Here is an 18620-nt window from a genome sequence, read left to right on the forward strand (position 1 = left end):
TTTGGTACTTTTTCTATGACTTTGACCAAGACATAGGTGGAAAGCTTATTGGATTTTTTTAATGATGGAAAGACTAACATGGATACTAAGTATATTGGATGACAGATCCAATATTCAAAATAACCTTGACAGGCTGGAACAAGGGACTAAACCCAATCAAGTGAAATATAAGGGGATAAGTGTAAAGTCTTATGGTTAGGTCCAAAATGTCAACCTCTTAAATGCAGAACGGGGTGAGAGTGGGGAGAGAAAAACACGCCTCAACAGCAGCATTCATGAAATGACTTTTGGGGTTTGATAGACATGTCAACTCCATGGTGGATAAGGCTATCCCGAAAATAAACTTTATTCTACGTTAAGATGTTTTTACACAGAGCAAGTAAGATAAATGTTACTTGCGTACTCACAGGTAACATCTCCTCTGAGTACTCAGGCCATACCAAAAGTCTTTATTCCTACAGCAATAACAATAATATATTAAGTTGGGAACATTGTGGAGTGTTTAAGCATGATGGCATGTTTAATTTGCATTATCTCTTTAAATTTTACATATTTTAGCTTCAAAATTTGAAGTAGGGGCTGTTATTGTCCCCATTTTACAGTGGAGGAAAATTGTAAAAGTAAGGTCTCATAACTAGTATGTAGTGAGGACAGGAATTAAACCTAGACTATGCAGCTCCAGGTCCCTAACGCTCAGGTGCTCCTAAACACTAGGGTGCCCAGGTGTTTCATACTTCCCTACTCTAAGGTTGCCTTTCAGAATAGTCATTGGAAAACCAAAGTGCCTCCCAAGGTGAGTTACCAAAGTGGTAAAGAAAAATTAAAAACCTTTTGTATGCAGAAGAAGATTGAAAGAAGTGAGACCCTTAGGGTGGAGGAGGCTTGGGTTATCCTTTAGCTGAGTGCAAATGCAGTACTGAGCTAACTGCAGCCCCTCTCCCTAAGCCAGATCACACTGACCTGCGCCTTCCAGCTCCTCACACTCATCCACACACAGCCATTGCTAGTGTGACTGGTCAGTGCAGCAGGCTAGGCTGGCTGCTATCTAAAAACCCCATCTAATTCTCTGTAGGTTATAGCCTAAGTGTTTATTTCTTCCATAGGTCACTGGAGAGGTGGTGGAGGCCCTTCCACTCAGAGCCCTTCAGAGGCCCAGCCTCCTTCCATCTGGAAGCTCCACTTTTGTCTTCAGAACCAGCATTTCTGGGGCCGTGGAGCTTTCTGCATTCAATATAGAAAAATAAAGATTGGCTCACACGGGGAAGGTTTTCAGAGGGTAGGCCTGGAAGTGGGTTTATCACTTCCCATCATGTCCTATTGGCATGTTCATAACCAGTAGGGAACCTGTTACCAAAGTGGTAAAGAAAAATTAAAAACAAACAACAACAACAACAAAAACAACAACAACAGTGGACCAGCCGTGTGTCCCCAAGGAAGAGGAGAATATGGGTGCTGCTGAGTGCTAGACTTTCTTCCTACAATTAGAGCTCTGGGATATTGACTGGCCACAATCAATGGGCCATCAACCAGCGCCAATAGTATCCCTCAATTCCTAATAGTGGATACATATTGTGTGCAAGACACTCTGTTGAGATCCCCAGAGGTAAAATGACCAGTGAGTTACTGTCTTCATTTTCAGTGAAGTAGCAAAGATATGCAAAAACATTTAACTACAATATTCAGCAGGATGAATTAAATGCTCTAGGAGGATGAATTAAATGCTAATATTCTACAAGGTGAATTAAACGCTCTAGCATTGGAGCACAAAAGGCAGAGTTTATTCTGATGAGAGAAATCAGAAAAGGTTTCAGGGCAGAGTCTTCGCTAATGACTAGGAATTTAACTGGCAAAAATGCAAAGAGAAGAGCTTGTCAAGGAGAGAAAATAGCAGGAAAAAAAATGCACAAAGGCATGGAAGCGCTTGGTGTGTTCAGGGCCGAGCAACTGGTTTAATGTGACTTCATCACAGGGTGTGTGAGTCATGTGGCAGATCACAGGCTGAACCACGGTGAATCGCGAATGCTGTGGTGAACTTTGGCTCTACTATTAATGCACTGGAGAATGCAGGAGGGGGGACATAATCCAATTCTGACATTATATGAAGGGCAGATGAAAGTCAGTTGAAAGTCTGAAAGGCAGCAAGACTCATTAGTTAGGTGTTGGAATCATTCTGGTGGATGGTGGTGATGGTCGAGCCTAAGGCATTGACCAATGAACATCAGTTCTTGACCTTGTCTAGCCCACTCAACAGTTTTCCAAAATGCAATCCAAACATTTGCAATCAGTGGCAACCTTCACTTACCATTGATTTAGAAGGCAATATGTCAATATAGCCACACATTCACAACCAGCATTTAAGCCTCAGTTAGCTAACTTTGACCATGGTGATGCCATAACGCATTCATAGTCAGCATCTCCTAGGCCCTCACCTAGGAATAATTTAACCTCAAAATATGCTTCTCTGCCACTTTTATTCATTATTTCTGGTCCCACTCATTGCTTCTCTATTGTTCCAGTGGGGCTCATAAAAACCACTTCCATTCCATGGCCAAGGATAGAGGTGTCAGCAGCTCCTTTCAAAATCACTTGGGTTGTGAGGATTCTCCACGGTCCTCTTCTGTCTTGAGACTACAACTATCTAGGGCTTTTCTACCCTCCTCAGATCTCAAAGGCACAAGTGATCAAAAAAGAGTCACCACGAATTTTCAGCCAAGCAGCTGGACTCCAGCCTTCATTCTATATAGTGGATCTGGTGTAGTGGTGCAACCTGACACATGGTTCTCACTTCAGTCTCCCTACAGACCTCCCAAACTACATTCTTATTCTGTCCCTGGCCCAAGAGTCTTTCCTAGATTCCCAGGGCTTGGCAGAGACCTTAAATGACCTGGGCATGGCCCTACTCGCCTTTACTTTAGACGATTGGCCTACAGGAAGGGGTACAGATGATGTGTATCCCCATGAGCTACCTCAATCCCTCCTGCATGCTCTCACTCCTTGTACTCTTCACAAACAGGATGGGTGAGCAGGTTGCACCAACCTTCTCCTGCAGCCCAGGAATCAGAAGCGGGAGAGATTGAGAACAGAGAGGTCACAATACAAAAGAGGTATTTGGCTCTTTGGAAATGAATTCTATTTTTAGGGAAATGATGAGGGAAGGAAGATTAGACCAGACCCACTGTGGAGCAGGACACAAGACAAGGCTAGAGAAAGAACAAGGAATTCAGGCATGCCCAGGTCCCAGCTCTGTGTTTTTGAGGAAATTACTTAAATTCTCGAATATTTAGTTTTCCCATCTGTAAAATGGGGAGAGGTGTGCAGGTAAAGAGGATATCTTCTTTGAGGATAAGATAAAGATAACAGGATAAGGGATAAAGATGCCAAGCCAGCATCTTTAGTATATGTATGCAGCTACAGAGAATCAATCTTGGAACAAGGAGAAGCTATAGGAAGGCAGATTTCAGCCCTACAGAAGGGAGGCCCTTCCAACTACTGCAGCTCCCGAACAACGAAATGGGATGTTTCTCCAGATAGTGAGTCCCATGTCACTGAAGCTAACCAAAGAAATGCTGGTTCATTCAGAGGATGTTGCTATAAGAATCTCTGCACTGAATAAAAAATTGAGGCAGATGAATCCCGAAATCCCTCCCTTCTTGGAGATCCTGTGAATCTTGACTTTGCACTTGCTCAGTAAGAGTGTAGGAGCCCAAACGCACTCAGACAGAAAAACTGCCATTTATTGGTGCCTGAGAGCTGAGATCTGAGTAACCAAGGACCAAAATGACAGCGGCCAAGGTCCCCCATTGTTAAATTTTGTGTCCACTCCTTGCTCACATTCAATTTCGTCTCTGATGGTTCTTTTTTATGGGGGGCGAGAGGGAGGGCAGATCACTCAGGGTTTATTTTGCCAGGCTCCGTAAGTGGAAAAGGCTTGATATAAGCAAACCCCGTGGGCTGCCAGAAAAGCCTCTGCCCTTAAATAGTAATGAGATCTATCGGTCTCCTTAACAAATGCATCTTCCCTGAGTGCTAAGTAAACCGTCTCCATTTACAGTGTCAATATCAACGTGGGGCCTTCCCTGCCTCTCAAGCAGCCTGAACAGATTGCAATTGGTTGCCATTCCTGATTCCTGTGCTCAGTAAGAGCTGTCAATGGGCATGTCAATAAGATACCGGGACTATTGATCAGCATAGGCATTTAGGGGTCACTGGTCGATGAGAACTCTTGCCAAGAGATGTAGAAAATGATAGCTTTCAGATAAAGGCAGCAAAGCGAGGTTCCCAAAGGAGAAATAATATAGCTCAATTTCCCCTGTCCAGCTGCTTGTCAATTTCCCTTGGTTTTTCTTGAGGTGGGAGGAGCCAGCAAGGAGAGATAGGGAGGGAGGGAGAGACAGCAAGTGAGCAGCTCAAGTATTTGACGGAAAACAGTCAGAGAATGAAAAATCAACAGCCACGATAAACCACAGTGTCCCTTAGGCCACTGTCTGCATCTAAAGAACAAAGAGAAAGACCAAAAGAGACAATGTTTCTGAAAGAGGTGGGCTCAGAGGGTGAGGATAATGAATCTTCTCCAGAAATTTCAATAGAATTCCCCAAATCAGCTGGATAACTGTTTGCTGGCTTCAAGCGTTCAGCCAAAGGGGTCCAGTTCTTCACCCACAAGTCGTTTGGTGTCTCAGGCTGATCTTCATTTCGAGTGGAGGGGGAAGGTAGGTCCCCTTTGAAGGAATGCAACTTATAATAGTCCACCACAAAACAAAATGCGTGTTACGGGCTGAATTCACACAGAAGCCCCCATAACCTCAGAATGTGACTGTATTTGAAAACAGAGCCTTTAAAGGGGAAAGTTAAAATGAGGCCATTAGCATGGGCCAAGATCCACTCTGACCAGTGTCCTTTAAGAGGAAATTTGAATATGCAAGGAGACACCAGGGATGTGTGTGCAGAGAACAGACCATGTGGGGACTGATGTGGTTTGGCTGCGTTCCCACCCAAATCTCATCTTGAATCGTAGTTCCCATAATTTCCACGTGTTGTGGGAGGGAACCATCATGGGAGTGGTTTCCCCCATACTATTCTTGTGGTAGTGAATAAGTCTCACAAGATCTGATGGTTTTATAAGGGGAAACCCCTTTCCCTTGGTTCTTATTCTCTCTTGCCACTACGGTGTAAGAAGTGACTTTCACCTTCCACCACGATTGTGAGGCCTCCCCAGCCACGTGGAACTGTGAGTCCATTAAACCTCTTTTTCTTTATAATTACCCAGTCTCAGGTATGGTTATCAGCATCGTGAAAACAGGCTAATAGCAAGAAGATGACCACAGGCAAGCCAAGGAGAAGGGGCTCAGAAGAAATAAAATCCTCTGACATCTTGACCTTGGACTTCTAGCCTCCAGAACTTTGGGAAAATAAATTTCTCCTGGTGAAACCACCTGTCTGTGATATTATTTTATGGCAGCCCTAGCAAACTGTCTCAATGTGTTAAAGCAATATTCTATGTGAGGCTGGGGAGAGGTGGCAGAGAGATAACTTATTATTTTTGTCCATTCTGTGACCCAGAGTTTTTAGTATTTTCACATTATTAAAGGATTGTTCATTCTATCAGTTTCAACCATAAACTGACTTAATTCAAATTAAATTACTGCATTTACAGATAATTGATGTTCATGAAAATGTCCAGTGTTCATCAGCACGAAACTTTCTAACCGTTCTTTGGTTTACCTAGTTCTAGGCATGACAGATAATTCTAGATACCAAATATTCTTCTTTCAAGTCATGAAATAGTCAACAAAATGACAGAAATCAGCTTAGTGGCTACTTATCCATGATCAAAGTCCTTATAAAGTCTTTCAGCTTTTTAAATGGGAGATACCTGCATACGAAGAATAACTAACACGCCACGCTTTGGCTTCCATCTTTGTCCATCCTTCCTTCCTGAATGGAGCTCTTTTGTGGCCTCATATACCACTTCTGGGAGAATCGTTTCAGCCCCTGAATTCAAAGCCACATCTCACTGCCTCTGAGACACTGAAATTTATCTCGAGTCCTGGCAGTCAGACCTTGTACTTTAATTACACCCTGAAAGTTGCTTAAAGCAATAATTCAGCATCTATGTCTGAAACTTTAAGAGATGTTATAGGAACAACAAGATGGAGATGCATTTCAATGAGGTTGAGCAGCATCACGTCTCCTTCCCTCATGGCTCTGTGTGTCAAAGGTCATTCATTCATCATTTCAAAAGATATTTATTGCCAGGTGAGAGATGGTGGTGGCTTAAAAGTAAGATAGAGGAAGAGCCAGTTGAATACATGCTTGATTCTGACTAATGACACTAAAATAACAGCCAAAAAAAAAAAAAAGGCAAAACTATTCAGCAGACCCACAGAGAACTGGTGAGGACGTCACAGCTGACAAGAAATATCAATGAAATTTTGGAAGCAGGTTAGTAAACAGGTAAATGACAATAGAAATAGCAGACAAGAAAAAGCTAAACTACATTGGCAGCAAGGGGAAAGCCTCAAGAACCAGCCACTTCACAGCATAGTCCCAGAAGGCTCAGGAATTGGAGGTCCCAAATATCTCTGCAGCAAGGGTGCAGGGCAGGGCTTGCCATGTAAGGACTGGTAAAAGTCTTTAAAAGAAGCAGTCAGGCTCACAGATGCCCTCTTCTACCCATGTAGCCAGGTGGCACCTCTTTGCTCCAGCAGGAGTTTAAGGGATTACTCCATAGCAGTGGTTTTCAAAGTGGGGACCTGAGTCCAGCAGGATAAGTATCACCTGGGAATTGGCTAGAAAGGTACATTTGCAGGCCTCACCCCAGACATGCTGAATCGGACACTCTGAAATGGGGCTCACCAATCTGTTTCAATAAGCCCTCTCTAGATGATTCTGATGCAAGCTAAAGTCTGGGAACTACTGCTCTAAGTGGAGATTGAGCCAGACAGGGTCTGACACCAAGGACAAGAGCAGTCGCTGAAAACATGATGAACCAATTATTAAAGAGAGGGGAAACTGGCATACAGAACATTAAGCCCTCCAGTGCACATCTTCTCAACTCCCCAAATGTTTGTGGCTGTTGTGATTTCTATGGTTATGGTTTCTTCTAATTTGTCTTGAGATCTCTCTCTCTCTCTCTCTTAAGAGTGGCCATAAGCCAAGATAGCCACTCTGTAGGAGAGTGCTGACAGAGGGGAAAGTTAGGTTTATGTGTGCATCAGGTAAGACACAATAAGGAGGTGAAACTAAAATGCATGAAACAGAGGAAATGTATTATTCACAGTTCAGAGAGACTTGGTACCGAAGACAGGCCAATGAGAAGTCTGGAGACAGGAGGGAGATCATCCACTGAGCAAGTCAGTGAGCTTATGGGGCCGCCTTCATCAAAGCCCATAGGTATTACCCTTCAGGCTTCCCTAAGGGGGCTGTGAATTGGCTAGTTTATGGAAAACACTCCAGAGGGGAGAAACTTATTTACACGATCTGGTGTTGACCATGAGGCTTTATTGTGGTCAACAACTGAGGGGTGTGTTGAGTTTGGGGTCAATGAGATGAAGAACAAGAGGGTTATATCACAAACAACCACCACAGGGAGGGGAAGCTTTAACTAGGTCAAAGGTGGCAGAGTAGAAATGGGTTTCAGATAACGTATGTCAGCCTAGAAATGGGTGCAGAGGCAGCAACTACATTAAACGCATTTATGACAGCAGCTAAGCTGACATACCTGAGGCAGGATACTTAAGGATTCTCCCCTGGGAAACTGATGGTCCTAAGAGAAAATATCTCTGGTTAGTGACATTAAGGGAGGGGAGGGGATCCCCGAATGAAATGGCTGGGTCCTAGCCCAATCAGCCTACTCCAGATCTAGCAACATAATGTCTACAAGAAATATACTTAGAACCCAAATCAGCAAAGCCCCAAACCAAGAGGCCTCCTTCTGGGAAACAAAGCCTCCGAGCAACCCCACCTTCATTACAAACTGACATGCAGTGATTACTAGACCTGTGGGGAACTCCTCACACATGAAAGAACAAGACCAAAACAAAAACAAGCAAGTAAAACAGAAACAAGAAACTTGTTATAAATGAAGGCAATGCAGACAAGATGAGAAAATTTTAAAAGAAAATTTGAACTCTAGCTAATCATTTCAAAAGGATAAGAGAAGATGTTGCACTCATGAAACAGGATCAGGTAACTCTTCAAAAATGAGCATGTTGAAATCAGTCCTCAGATCTTGACAACACAACAAACCAGCTCAGGCTGTTGGCTCCTCCCTTCAATATCAAGCTGAGAAATGAAAAACCCAGTGGTTCTCATTACTTCACATGCATGGGAATTACTCGGAAGGCTTGTTAAGCAAAGATTGCTGGGTCTCACCCTCCATCAGCAGAAGAATATCAGGAAGGTGTGAAAGTGTTGTTGGGGTGAGGAGTGAGGAAAATAGGGGTTGACCAAGCAACTATTTTGGGTATTTACTCTCCACCCAGGAATTCCTTGTTCTGAGAATTTAAAGCAAAACCCTGGTGAGAGAAAGTACCTAATAGGAATGGGGGCAATTCTGAGGGACCAGCAATAATTCTGTAGGGTTTAACTATCTTTATCACCCGGGGTTCATCACCTATCATCTCTTTAAGCCCAGTAAGTAAATCACAGTCTACATGACATCAGTTCTTCCCCAGAGGGAAATATCCCCAAAGGAACTTGAGCCTGCATGCCAGAATAAGCACTCGAGGAGTACAACCACTCAAAAGAAAGGCAACTAAATAAAAAATGTCTACCATCTAAAGCCAAATGATTAGAGTAAGCAGATCAAGAATTTTAAATAGGCTTACCAAATACTTAAAGATACAAGGGATGATATAAGCATTGTGAAACAAGAACAAGAAATCAGAAAGAAAGAACCAAGTGGAAATATTATAGATGATAATGGAAATAAAGAATCAAATATATGCAGCAATTTACATGATGGATACAGAAAAAAAAAAGAATTAAGGAGTTGTAAGATGTAACAGAAGAGCTTTTCCTGAAAGGAGCAGGAAATGGAAAACAATTTTTTAAAGTTAAGAAACTTGTCAAAAAGAAGGGTCAATACTGTAAATAGGAACGAGAGGATAGCACAGGAAGAAAATAAATAAATTTTTGAATTCTCTCTCTCTCCTTTTTTTTTCTTTTTTTAAGACGGAGTTTCACTCTGTCACCCAAGCTGAAGTGCATGGCACAATCTCGGCTCACTGCAACCTCCGTGTCCTGGGTACAAGCGATTCTCCTGCCTCAGCCTCCCGAGAAGCTGGGACTACAGGTGTGTGCCACCACATCTGGCTAATTTTGCGTTTTTAGTAGAGACGGGATTTCACCATGTTGGCCAGGCTGGTCTTGAACTCCTGACCTTGTGATCCGCCTGCCTTGGCCTCCAAAGTGCTGGGATTATAGGCATGAGCCACAGTGGCCAGTTAGAAAACAAATTTTTGAAGCAATAATAAAGATGTGAACCAAATTTAGTATTCTCAAAGTGCCAAGTGTTACTGCAATGCAAAGCAATAGAAACTCAAAGCAATAGGAACTGTCGGTGAGATATAACCTGGTTCCACCTGGGGGAAATACTTTGGCATTAAACATGCCAAACTAAAGTTAAATACACACATAGTCTACATCCTAGCAATTCCACCACTAGGCATTTACCTTAGAAAAATTCTCAGACACATGCACCAAAAGATAAGTAAAATAATGCTTATGGCAGCACTATCCTTCATAGGAAAAATCCGGGAGAAAACCAAATATCTATAGACAATGCAATGAATAAGTAAATTGTGGTATAATCATACACTCACATATACAGCAATGAAAATAAATGAAATATAGATTTAATTATTGACATGGATAGACCTCAAACACACAGTGCTCTAAATACACAGATATTGTAAAGAAAAGAATATTCCATTCATATCAAGGTCAAAATCAAGCAAAACTAAATAATATGTTGTTGAGGAATACCTATTAGGTGGTAAAAAACTGAAACCAAAAAACAAAATTTTAAGACAATGCTCATTTGCAGGAGAAGAGCGAGTGGGATGTGACAGAGAAATGCACCCAGGGTGCTTCTGAGTAGTTGGTGACATTCTGTTTTATGATCCTAGCAGGGGGTCTCTGGGTAAGTTTTTTAAAAATTGTATTCAAACTGTGGGTACATGTTTTTCATAAACTCATACCTATGTATACTATATTTTATAATATAAAATTAAAAATAAAGATATATTTTCTAAAATTAAAGAAAAATGAAAGACATTGAATTGAAAGCAGGAGAAGTGGTGGAAGAGTTCAGCAGAGCAAACAGGAAATATGAAATAAGATGTGATAAATCCTAACATAATAGGCACTACTGTAAGTTTAAATGGGTTAAATTCACCAATCTAAATATTAAGTTTCAGATTGGGTTTCAAAAGAGATCTAGCAACATAGTGTCTACAAGAAATATACTTAGAACTAAAAGAATGGAAAGGTTAAGAATGTAAAAATTGAAAAAAAAATACTCCAAAAACATAAGCCCCCCAAAAAACTGGGTTAACACTATTAATACCAGAAAAAGTTGAATTTAATATTGAAACAGAAAATCCTAAGGGTTAAAGTAAGATATCATATGCTAACTATTTTGAACATAAACACCCCTAACAATACAGTCTCAAAATATTGACCTAAGCAACAACTGACATATATTAGAGGGAGAAAAAGGTAAATCAAAAATACCAATTGAAGATTTCAACAGGCTCTTCCCAGAAACAAATAGATCAAGGAGACAAAATAAATGAATGGAAATGTAAAAGATTTGAACAACAAAACAATGTTTCAGCACTTACAGAACTCTGCAAGTGCCCCCAGAACATTTATAAATCTAAATCGTATATTGAGTCTTAAAAGAAACCAAATCAATTTTATAAAATCAGTCTTATATCAACTAAGCTTTTAAACCATCATACAGTAAAATTTGATATCAATGACCAAGAAATCTTTCTTAAAACTTTAAATTTTTGGAAATGAAGTAGTATATTACTAAATAATTATTGAGTTGAAAAATTGATATAATAAATAAAATAAGTGCTATTTAGAGCTAAATAAGAAGAAAATCATGTGAAATTTATGATACAAAAGTAATAGTTTTGGGAAGGAAATTTACAAATTTGAATACATTTATTAGGAAACAAGAAGGATAAAAAACAAGTAAGCCAAGGATTAAAAATTAATTAGAAATAAGGAGTGGATTAAATCCAAAGAAAAACAAGAAAGAAAGTAATAAAAGTAAGTGTATTAGTCATGGTATAGTCAGGAGAAACAGAAAACCAAGTAGTTCGAACAAGGGATGTTTACTAAAGGTAATTATTAGCTTTTTGCAAGGAATTACCTATTATGGTGGGGATAAGGAGACCTCTAAAGAATGCTCCAGGTCTGAGGAAGAGTACCCAAGGAAGCAACAGAAATGGAAGGGGCTCCTCCACAAAGCTGGGATTCAGACCTCCTTAGAGTGGAGAGATAGCAGTCCACTCGATGCTAGAGTTCTCTGGGTTTCCCTAGACCAGAGCTTGTCCCAATCTGGCAGGCCAGGGTTGTCAGGCACAGAACCACAGGTCCAGATTGTCAAGCAGAAAATTCCTCATGAAGGGGCAAGAAAACTGAGGCTGTCTGGTAGGAAACTTGCCACTGAGATAACGACAAAACATGCAAAGGTGCTGCCCATGAGTGTGCTGCTAAACCAACCTATAGTTTGCATATGACTTGCTGAGGCATCTAAAATACTTAGTACCCATCAACGGTAGGTTGGATAAAGAAAACAGGGTACATATACACCATGGAATACTATGCAGCCGTAAAAGAAAATGAAATCATGTCCTTTGAGGCTACATGGATATAGCTGGAGAACACTATCCTAAGTGAATTAATCCAGTAACAACAACAACAACGAAAAAAAAAACAGATACAAATGTTCTCACTTATAAGTGGGAATTAAACCCTGGGTACACACAGACATAAAGATGGAAACAACAGACACTGGGGACTCCAAAAAGAGGGAGGGAGAGTGGATGGCAAGGGCTGAAAAACTTCTTCTTGAGTACTATGTTCACTATCTGGGCGACCGGATCAGTAGAAACCCAAACCTCAGCATCACACAATATACCCTTGAAGCACATGTACTCCCTGAATCAAAACTAAAATTAATATATGAAAAAGAATTTTAAGGATATACTAAATGAATTTTAAAAATAAAATACTTTCTAGTTTCTTGCCCAAGATCTAGTCAGCATACTGCCATCAATGAACAATGTGACATTTTGTGGAATGCCAAGATAATCAAGAACTTTGCAGACTATCTGTGGCAGAGAGCAGGAGAATTGATACGGCTCTGAGGCCACACTGTGAAGATATACTATTGGCACTGCTGGGTAAAAGCAAACTGTGACTGGTGGTCCCTTCAAATTTGTATGGAGAAAAAATAGCATGAGCCACATCAATTCCTACAAACCAAATGCCAGCAGGTTTGCTGATTTGCTCCAGTAAAGACACAACAGCTGCATTTGGGCCACCTGAACCAGTTTATGACAGTCCACATTCTCCAGAACCCATCCAACTGCTGCATGGGCCAAACAGGTGAATTAAATAGGAATGCAATAGGTACCACCACTCCAGTTGCTTTCAGTGCTTGGATGATGGTATGAATCTCTGAAATGTCCCCTAAAGATGCAATATTGCCTCTGATTTATTACCTTGGTAGGGAGGAGAAGTTCCAAGGGTTTTTCATTTAGCCTTTCCAACCATGATGGCCTCCATCCAATGGGTCCAAGAGCCAACATGAGGATACGACGAGTTTCTGAGTACAATCAGTCCTCACCATCCGTGGGTTCTGCATCCATGTATTCAACCAACCACAGATCAAAACTATCCAGAAAAAAATTGTGCTGAACATAAACAGACTTTTCCTCTTGTCATTATTCCCTAGACATACAGTATAGCAACTATTTATATAGATTTTGCATAGTATTAGCTTGGAAGAAGATTTGGGATCTTCTTGGATTAGGCTTGGAAGAAGATTTACAGTGCCTACTTGTGAAAATGCAACAAGGTCCCTTCTCAAGTGTGCCATTCACTCAAGAGGCCCTGGGTCTGTGCATTGACTTAGGTTTGGAAACTGATTATGGAGTCAAGTTTTTGGCCAAAATTTTCTGCTATATAGATTAAAAAATATTCTAAGCAGCTGCCCATCGATTTCATTCTGCAGAACATCTTGATCAATTAGCTATCACCCAAGATCTCAGATGTGAAATTCAGACCTTGTTGAAGAGATTTGGATACAACCCACTATCCAAAAGTGGGAAGTTTGCTGGGTTGCCCTGAGCCAGAGGTGGGTCCACAGTTACTGTGCAAATTGGTGGTCAGGGATGTGCAGGAGAGAAGTGGCAAGCAGGAAAACTCACACCAGAGTGCCAGTGGCCATGCATGGTAGGCAAGACTTTTCTCTCTGGAATGTTCCCAATAGTGTCCTGGAAGCCACCTGTGGGGGCTGCTGCTGAACTCATCACATGAAAGGAAGGAAAAAGGAGTATCTACACAACTCACAGGTAAAGTGCCTACAGAAGTGCCACCAAAACTTGCTGGGGGTGAGCTTCACTGAGGGTCCTGTACAACAGCTGAGTGACACATAAGCCAGCGGGAAGAAACTTACCCTGGAACTGGGAGAGAAGCCCCTTCCTCTTGCAGTGTCTCTTCGGCACTCTTCACTGACAAAGCTTGCCATTGTGTCAGCCAGCAAGGAGGAAATGCTCCAATATCACAAGCAGATCATCCAAGGAGTCTTTGTACAAGTGTTCAAGTTTGAACTTGAACTGCCACATGAGGAAAGTAATAAATGAAAGAGAGAAAATTAACAAACCAAGATGACTGTTTGAAAAGGTTAAACAATATAGAAGTCTTAGACGAGATTAATTAAGACAGAGAAAGAGAAGACATGAAAAGGAATATTCAGAGAACAACAAAGAGATTTTATACATTTAAAATATAATTGTAGAAATTTTAAAAATTAACCGAAGTGTTGGAACTAAACTTGAGAAAACTTCCCAGAAAGTGGAACCAAAAAGCAACAATATAGAAAATGGCTGGAGGGGTTTAAGTTATTTGTAGCCCTGTGTGGGTTCCAGAAATTGTTCTGCCTGTTCTATCGGGGCTGTTCTTCCTGCATCGAATCGTTTTATTCCTCACATGTGTAGGCCAGTAGTAAGCCAGACATCCCCTTAACATCATTCTGTGAATTCTGTTTGTTCCTATACTCTGCTGGATTCCCAGTTTACTAGATGCCATTTTTTTCTAATTCCTTGTTTTGGTCAGTTGCATCTTCTTGTGGCCTTCTGTGGAACTGGGATTTTTATTTGTTCATTTGGGGGTTGTTGTTTGTTTTTTAGAATGTGAATGTCTAAGATTTGATAGTTGTGTTGGGTATTTAATTTCATAATTGTTAAGATATTTTTGCTATTGCTATTTCCTGCTTTCTGACTTCCAAATCTTTGTGTGTAACCTCTCTATCTTGGGAGCTTCTCTTCATTCCAAGTGTTCTAACATTTCACCATATTAGATATAATTGAGCACTTGGTAGATCCATACACTCTGGAATGGCACATGCTTCCTTCCTGGGAACTTCTCTTGTATTATTTCTTTAATGATGTCTCTCTCTTCATTTTCTATTTTCTCTTCCTGAACTTCTTAGAGAAAGTGGCAGTTCTGGTGAGATGTCAAAAGTGAGGAAGTATAGGAAGGAGTGGAAAGTGCATTTCAGATGGGGAAGTAGCATAATTAAAGGCTCAGAGGCCAGAAGAGTGAGAGATTGGGTTTAGCTAGAGCTGAAGCTCCATGGAATACAGCAGTAAAAATTAAGATAAAGAAGTAGCTTAAAAATGGGAGGTTGAGACAGGAGAATCGCTTGAACCCAGGAGGTGGAGGCTGCAGTGAGCAGAGATCATGCCATTGCACTCCAGCCTGCGTGACAGAGTGAGACTCTGTCTCAAAAAATAAAGAAAAGAAAAGTAACATTACAGAGGAACTTAAATGACAAATCAAAGAACTGAAACTTTAATCTGAGGACAATGAGGAATTGTCAAACACTTTCGATAGGAGAGGGTAGCAAATGCCGTTGGTGCCTCACAGGAAGCCCCTTTACCAGGCCAGTGCACCCTTCCCTGAGGTGAAGTAGGTAATGACTGCAGATGGCTTATACCAGACTCTCCTGCAGAGGATTTTCTGTGCTTCTGGAAGGGATGGTTTGTGAACAGTGATGGACTGAAAAGTAATAAATAGGCTGTCTTCCTGCCTCTGGATGGAACAACCTCTTTGGTGCAATTAATGCGCCAGAGCTCTCTATGCAATTAGGCTGAGGCTAGACACTTCCTGCAGCCACATCTGTGCCTACCTTCTTCCCCTGTGATCTGCTTCCCTCATTCCCTGAGTGGCTTCTCCTGAGAGGCTTCTCCTGAGAGCACTTCCTCAGTAAATCACTTGTACAAGAATCGCTGTCTCAACCTCTGCCTCTAGGAAACCCAACCTGAGGCGGAGACATGGCACAATGAAAGCCACATAAGGAAACAATCCTAATAGTGGTGTTGAGAACTGACTAAAGCAAGAAGACTTTGGGGTGAGGGAAGACAGAGGAGATGAGAGATAAGACGCAGAAAAAAACGAAGGGGAGAAGGCTGATAAGGTATCATCTCTGGATAGACTCCCCAGTTTTGATATAAGATGGCAGATGAGGGAAAGGGAGGATGAAACAGGATGACACAGTGTCAAGTCTGGGTGGCTAGGAAGATGGCATGCAAAGACATAAGGTAACCAGAGAATAATCACATTAGGAGAAAGCATTCTTGTGTAGAACTTTCACACAAGACTTAATATTTGCAGAATACTTTGCAATTTACAGAGCTCTGAAATAAATACATCATCTCCCTTTTTTTTTTTTTTTTTTTAATTCTCTGTTTTGGTGAGAGGCAAGACCATCACTTTTTTTGAGACAGAGTCTCACTCCATTGCCCAGGCTGCAGTGCAATGGTGCTGTCTCGGATCACTGCAATCTCCACCTCCTGGGTTCAAGCGATTCGACTACCTCAGCCTCCCAAGTAGTTGGGATTACAGGCACCCACCATCATGCCTGGCTAGTTCTTACATTTTTGTAGAGATGGGGTTTCACCATGTTGACCAGGTTGGTCTTGAACTCCTGACCTCAGATGATCCACCCACTTAAGCCTCCCAAAGTGCTGGGATTACAGGCATAAGCCACCGCACCCAGCCATCATCTCCTTTTAAAAAATGTCTGTGTGAGGTGGCATGGTAGGTGTTCCCAATTCTTTACTCCTTCCTTTTTTCTTGTGACCTCGAAGTGCTTTCCATTAGAGTACAGGGAGAATTCATCCTCACGCCCATTGACATTGGGCTTGGCCATGTGACTTATGTTGTTCAATGCAATGTAAACAAACATGACATAAGTAGAGGCACCTCTATGTGCATTTGTGATTTGTTTTGGCTCTCCTGCTTTCTCCATCCACTTCAGAGGAACATGCTCCATGTAGCTGCTGATCCAAGGAGAATGAGAAGACATGTAAAGCAGACCTAAATCCAACCCACAGCCTGGAGCTACATGTGACTGATCGTATCTAAGCCCAGTAGAACCACAAGTACCTACAAATGATAAATAAATGCCTCTAAGTGTAAGTTACTGTTAGGGGAATGTTTATCATGCAGCACCATTGCAAGTATGATACACTTAGGTAAACAGGTATTTTTAAGCTGAAGCAACTACGATACAGAGAGGTTAAAATTTTTCCCAAGTTCACAGCTAAAAGAAGAGAGTTGAGTATGTTCTTCTCTACATACTCAACAGAAAGACTCTGTAAAAGTTGACACATTTCACGGCTTAGAAGCCCAGCATTCAAAGGAATAATTTTTAAATGCTTTTAGAAAAATAAAGTACTGAGTTTGCTAATAATCTAAGAAATGCATGTTTTCATATATGCTGCCTATTAAGTCTGTTCATATCATATCAGCAAACATCATGTCGTCTTGGAGAGGTTCCTAGTTTTTCCTGTGAAATGTTTTTCAACGCCTGAGTGAATCAAAATGAATGTAAATGAGGTTTATTAAGTCAACCCCACATGGTGCTGTATTGTCAGCATTTGTAGGGCTGTGACAGGTTAGTTATTGCAGTTTGAAGGAAATGTCACCAACACAGCAGTCTGCAGAATTAACTTAAAAATATATATGTATAAAATTTCTCAGGATTTTCCACCCTTTCAAGAATTGTCTCCTTAGAAGGTGAAAGGGCATGAAGAGAGGCTGAAGTTTGCTCATTCTTTTCCATCAAGAGTCACTCTCTTGCTACATGACACCTGAGGCCAAGGGTCAGGGACTACAGGTAACCACCCAGGATTCTGAGAGCTGCTGTTAATGGACTGTGGAGAGGAAGTAAAATGAGGGTGATTGGAGTTGACAAGGAGTGACAGGGGCCAGTGGCAGCAGCATCAAGTGCTCTCTGCACCCTGGATGAGCATCAGACTGTTTTGGGGGCAAAGTTGGACAAGAAGCAAGAGGAAAAGAAAGACAAGTGAGGCTCAGGGTGCTGAGCTGCAGAACAATGAATGTGATTAACTTCAAGGAGGACAGGAGTCCAGAAGCAATGATGTCATTCCTTCACTAACACGTCTTGTGCTCGCCTAGGGTGGTCCACAGGCTGGATGGGTGGTCAGTCTGTTAGGAGACTTGATTGGAGAAGAGTCAGGAGGGCTCTCCCTCTCAAAATCATCATGCCCAATCAATGCACTTGAGTTCTGGGGGACTATTCTTTCAGGTCCAGGAGGCTTCTCATTTGTAAGAGGTTACCTCTTACATGAAATAACTCCTTGAGAAAGGTTAGAATGTTGAGCCTATATTCATGAGCCTTAAGTGGGAAAAAAGATATCTTTTTACAAGACCCTCAGGCCCTCACAGCAGGGATGACACTTGGCACCCAGCACTTGAGTAGAGCCAGCCAGCGGAAGAAAAAGGCCCTGACAGAAAATGTGAGGCTGGCTGGAAACAGATGTTTCTGACTTCGCAGTTTTCTCAACTAACATTGTTTAAACTTTGTGCCCTGCCAGATAATCAGTCCCAACTTGGATCAGTGTAGGGTCTTTCTCCATCTCCAGTTTGTGGCTGCATGTGGAAGAGCTATCTTCCCTCTTCCATCCTTCTTTATTAGTATAAAGTACGAGGACCACAGGGTTTGGGGATCCTCTTGTTATTTTCTGCTTTTACATTAGAGAAAACGAATATTGGAAAAGTGAATTTCTAACCACATCAATGAGGTAGGACTTGGACAAGTCTTCTTTTTCAAAATCCTATGTTATCTCTACCACTGTGAATTCTCCATATAGGCCCCTACATCCAAAGTCTGTTTATCTTGACCACTATGACAGTCAGAAAAGCATTTATTAAATGATATTGACAGGTGGCATATGTCTATGTGCTTTTCTGTGCAAAATGAGCCTAGATCATTAATTAATTCATTCATTCAGGAAACATTTGTTGTCTACCTTTGTCTCTGACTCCTCGGAGCTCACAGACTAAGA

This window comes from Papio anubis, chromosome 8 (assembly GCF_008728515.1).
Source record: "Papio anubis isolate 15944 chromosome 8, Panubis1.0, whole genome shotgun sequence".
NCBI classification, from domain to species: Eukaryota; Metazoa; Chordata; class Mammalia; order Primates; family Cercopithecidae; genus Papio; species Papio anubis.